The following is a 5,559-nucleotide window of genomic DNA, read 5'->3' as shown; positions in this document are numbered from 1 at the left end:
AAGGCATACAAAACGACGTTTCATTCCAGATTCATACGCTTTTTTATGTTTAACATTATTTACAATGTTCTTGAATTGGATGACATGATTTACTCGATATCTTAAAAAATATGTCTTATTTTTTTAAATCTACAGTATATGTAGGCCTTGAAATAATATTACTTTACTTTTATTATTTAATTATCGAAAATAGTATTCATTAAAAATATATACTCCATGTGGGTCCTGAAAAATGTTCTTTAAAAATTTGTGCTCTATGCAAGCCTCGAAATAAATATTATTTAGAAATCTATATATGTCCCCAAAAAATTTATTTTAAATGTCTTTTTAAAAAACCTATTCTCTATGAAGGTTTTTAAAATATCTTAGCACCCGAAAATAAATATAAAATAAAATTAATTTTTACAAGACTACGCTTTATATAGGTCCCCATAAATTATTGCACAAAAATATTTATGGATCCTTAAAAAATATTATTTAACCAGTAAGGAAAGTAGTTAAGTCGGACTGGGCCAACGATATGATACCCTTCACCTTTTTGGGTATATTTTACATATGTATCCTAACAATGTTCCTTCGAGAGAACACTGACATGAAAATGAACGAACTTAAATATGTGATTTTCATATCTTTGTGGAACCTATGCTAAATTTCATTTCATTTGGGCAAGTTCAGAATCGTTTGCGCACAGTGGGACAGATTTGTGTAAATCGATTTAAAGCAAACATGACACACGATATTCAATATGCTGCACTATTTAAAATGTAATCTCAGTCAGACACCTATTGATTATTTGGTGTACAATTAACATAAATAGGTCGAAATTATATATGGAATCTACGATGTATCTGTATCTGAACCGATTTGAAGCAAACTTGCCAGAGATTAATTTATATTAATTTCAGTACGTTGTGTCGGCCTAGCTGTGAATCTTTAGTGCACAATTTACTTAATTTCGGACGAAAATATATATAGGAGGTGTACACATCATTCTAGACTTAATTCAATACGCTATGCCAAAATTCGTGCAAATCTAATGATTTTCAGGGACTTTGGACGAAATCGGACGAAACTATGTATGGGAGCTATATCTAAATCTGAACCGATTTTCACGAAACTTAACACACATCATTTTAGACTTAATTTAGTACTCTATACCAAAATGCATGTCAATCAAAAGATTAGCAGGGACTTTGGTGCACCATTTACCTAAAATCGGGCTAAACTATATATGGAAGCTATATCTAAATCTGAACCGATTTTCACGAAACTTAGCACATGTCATTCTAGATCTATTTCAATACGCTATGCAAAAATTCGTGCAAATTGAATGATTTTCAGGGACTTTGGTGCTCAATTTACCTAAAATCGGACGAAAATATATATGGGAGCTATATCTAAATCTGAACCAATTTTCACGAAACTTAGCACACGTCATTCCAGACTTAATTCATTACGCTAAGCCAAACTTCGTGCAAATCAAATGATTTTCAGGCACTTTGGTGCACCATTTACCTAAAATCGGACGAAACTATATGTATGAGCTATATCTAAATCTGAGCCGATTTTCACGAAACTTAGCACACATTATTACCTTATACCTAATTCAGTAGGCTATACCAAATTTCGTGCTAATCGAAAGATATATAGGGACTTTGGTACCTAATTTACTTTAAATCTGCCGAAACTATATATGGGAGCTATATCTAAATCTGGACCGATTTTCAGGAAACTTAGCACACATCATTCTAGACTTAATTCAATAAGCTATGCCAAAATTCGTGCAAATCAAATGATTTTCAGGCACTTTGGTGCACCATTTACCTAAAATCGGGCGAAACTATATATGGGAGCTATATCTAAATCTGAACCGATTTTCACGAAGCTTAGCACACATCATTCTAGACCTAATTCAGTGGGCTATACCAAATTTCGTGTAAATCGAAAGATATATATGGACTTTGGTATCCCATTTACATTAAATCGGACGAAACTATATATGGGAGCTCTATCTAAATCTGAACCGATTTTCTCCAATTACAATAGAGTTCGTCCTTGGGTCAAATAAGTGACATGTGCCAAATTTCATCCAAATGGGATCATAAATGCAACCTGTACTTTGTTCACAAAAATACATGGACGGACGGACGGACAGACGGACATGCATAAATCAAATCAGAAATTGATTCTATGCATATTCTCAAAAGGATCTGTGGGTCTATCTCCATTATTTTGCCTGTTACAAACATATGCACAAAGACATGATACCCTGTACCACAGTGCGGTGTAGGGTATAAAAATCTACACTCTATGTAGGCAAAAGTCTACGCTCTATACGGTTTACCAAAAATTATTTTTTAAAAATCTAAGCTCTAGGATAGATCTATATAGATCTCCAAAAATTTTATTTTAAATATTGGGGTTATTAAATATTATTTTAAATATCTACGCTCAATTTAGATTTCCAAAAAATATGTTTTTTAATCTATGCAAAAATTATTTTAAAAATATATATAGGCCTCAAAAATATTCTTTAAAAATCTACGCACATACCTAATAAAATAATCTTCTCTAAAAATGAGGTTATTCTCTCATTTTTTAAATACTTGTATTACTTTCAAAATTACCTCATATATTATTATAATTCAACAGTACTACAATATAAATCTCTGTCATATATTCTAATATTCTCCACAGTAATATTGTGTAATATACGTATTCATTGCTGTAGGCCATCAACCACTAACTACTACAACACTTTCGCACTCGTAACCAAACGGATTGCATGATCGCCTGAATACTAACATCCTTTTTACTGCGACTGCTACCTGCATAATTAAGCTACGTTTTTTCTCTACTTTTGTTTCCGTTTCCATGCATGTTTGTATGTGTGTGTGTTGGTAACAAAGGTTTAAACACACAAAAGTTTCTTGGCAAATGCACTCGTCGTCTCTCTCACTGGCTTAAAATGGCAGAGTTACTGTAACAAATATCTGCTGTTGTTGTTTTTGATTTCTATTTCTGTGTTAGTGCTGTGTATGTGTGTGTGCGTGTGAGACACTTGAATGCGTAAACATGTTAGTTCTTTAGCTTGTTGTAGTTGCCTGGAAATACGAAATCACTACAACAAATAGTTTACAACAATAATACCGTCAACATCTCATAACATGTTACCCTGGTTATTTTTTCTGCTAACAATTATCCTGGTCGTTCTATTCCCTGTGAACTGAGATGTCTGGGAATGGTTGTTGTTTTATTATTCCGTTGCCATTATTTGTGTTGAATGTTTTGCATTTTTATCGCAAACAAAAGTTTTACATTTAAAGTTTTATTAATTACGACTACTTTGCGTTACCAGACTGAAAAATGTTACAGCACTACCAAATGTCAGCCTCAGCCAGCCAGCCAGCCAAGAGAACAACCTGCACCGAAATGCAAAATGTTCTCAAGTGTTATACTTGTTTCTTCTTTTTGTTCTTGTTGTTGTTGACTACATAATGTGCAAATGTATAGCTGTTTATATTTGCCTTTCCTGTATTTCCGGCAAACAAATTGTCCTGACTCGTTTTTTTCTTTCTTTCGTTCTTCTTTAATTGATAACCAGAAAGGCAGCTGATTTAAGCGAACATTTCGTAAATTAACATCAATTAAAAAAAAGAAAGAAATTGTGCGGAATAAAGTGCCATTGAAGATGGTTAATAATTGGAAAATTGTATTAAAAGCAGGCATATGTTAATTGAAGTCAAAGAGGACCAAGTGTCAAATTAAGTGTGGAGGGACAATTTATTGGTAATGATATGGATAATGATCATAATGGCTATTTGATCAGTAGGCTTGGCGGTTAATCCTATGGACTGATGTATGTTTTTAATAAAACAATGAAATAAATCTGTGCTTTATATAAGACCTTAGGAAAAAAATTCCAAAAATCTACACTGTCAAATATAGGCATAAAATGATTTTAAACTCTTTGCTCTCTCTATATAGGTTTCGAACCAAATTATTCACAAATCTACGCTAAATATAGATTCAAAATAATATTCTAAAAAAATCTACGTTCTTTCTTTATCAATTCGAAAAAAATTCTTTACAAATCTATTGTCCATAAATGTTGGGAAAAATATTATTTAATAATCTACTATCTGGCATCTTCATATAGGGATGACAGATTGCAAAAATATGCAATCTCGAAAAATAATATTTTTTTTATTCCACACTCTATGAGGGTCTCGAGAAAGTTGTTTAAAAATCCATGCTCTATGTAGGTCTCTAAAAAAACCTTAAATGTCTAGGCTCTATTTAGGTTCACAAATTAATATTCCTGAAATTCTGCGAACTATGTAGATCACGAAGAAGTTACTTAAAAATCCAAGCTCGATATTGGTCTCGAAAGAAAAAATTTTTAAAATGTACTCTCCAATAGGTCTCGAAAGAAAAAAAAAATAAAATCTACAATCCAGGCAGGTCTCAAATAATCTACGCTCCATATAGGCTTCGCATTTTTATACCATTCACCAGCTGTGGTACAGAGTATTGTGTGTTTGTGCATATGTTTGTAACAAGCAAAAGGAATTGAGATAGACCCATGGTTCCTTTTGAGAATATGCATAGAATCACTTTCTGACTCTATTTATGCATGTCCGTCCGTCTGTCCGTCCGTCTGTTGACGTTCATTGTGCCATTCATTTGGCCCAAGGACGAACCCTATTGAAATTGGGAAAAATCGGTTCAGATTTAGATATAGCTGTCATATATATTTTTGTCCCTCAAAATCTTTCGATTTGCACGAATTTTAGCATATCGTACTGAATTTAGTCTAGAATCATGTGTGCTAAGTTTCGTGAACATCGCTATAGATTAAGATATAGCTCCATATATAGTTTCGCCCGATTGTATGTAAATAGTGCACCAAAGTCCGCATATATCTTTCGATTTTGGGATAAGGTGCTGAATTAAATGTAGAATGATGTGTGCAAAGTTTCGTGAAAATCGGTTCAGATTTACATACACCTCCATATATATTCCCGTCCGATTTTAAGTAAATGGTGCACTAAAGATACATAGCTGCGCCGATTGACACAACGTATTGAAGTTAATATAAATTAATCTCTGATAAGTTTCCTCGAAATCGGTTCAGATATAGATACATATGCTGAATATATCCATATAGTCGGCCCATTCCGACTTTACTACTTTCCTTACCGGTTTTTTAATATCTAGGTTTCATATAGTCCTCGAAAAATATATTTTAAAATCTACGCTGCATAAGACCCCAAAAAAATTTTGCTACAAATCTGACTTGATAAATTCCCGGTAGGCCTTAAAAATATTTGTTTATAAATCTGCGCTCCATATAAGAAATATTCGTTCCATATAGGCCTTGAGAAAATGTTTAAAATCTACACTCCACATATACTTGGAAAAAATCGTTTGAACCCTACTATATAGGCTTGAAAATTTTTCTTCAAAAATCTACGCCCCATAACGGCCTTAAAAAAACCAATTAAAAATCTACGCTTCATATAGGCCTAGAAGGAATTTCTTTATTAAAATTATTTA

Source organism: Musca vetustissima, unplaced genomic scaffold, assembly GCF_032173495.1.
Source record: "Musca vetustissima isolate MV318-11 ecotype Yass unplaced genomic scaffold, APGP_CSIRO_Mvet_v1 utg5371, whole genome shotgun sequence".
Taxonomy (NCBI): Eukaryota; Metazoa; Arthropoda; class Insecta; order Diptera; family Muscidae; genus Musca; species Musca vetustissima.
The sequence above is the reverse complement of the archived record's forward strand: the minus strand, read 5'-3'. Positions refer to the sequence as shown.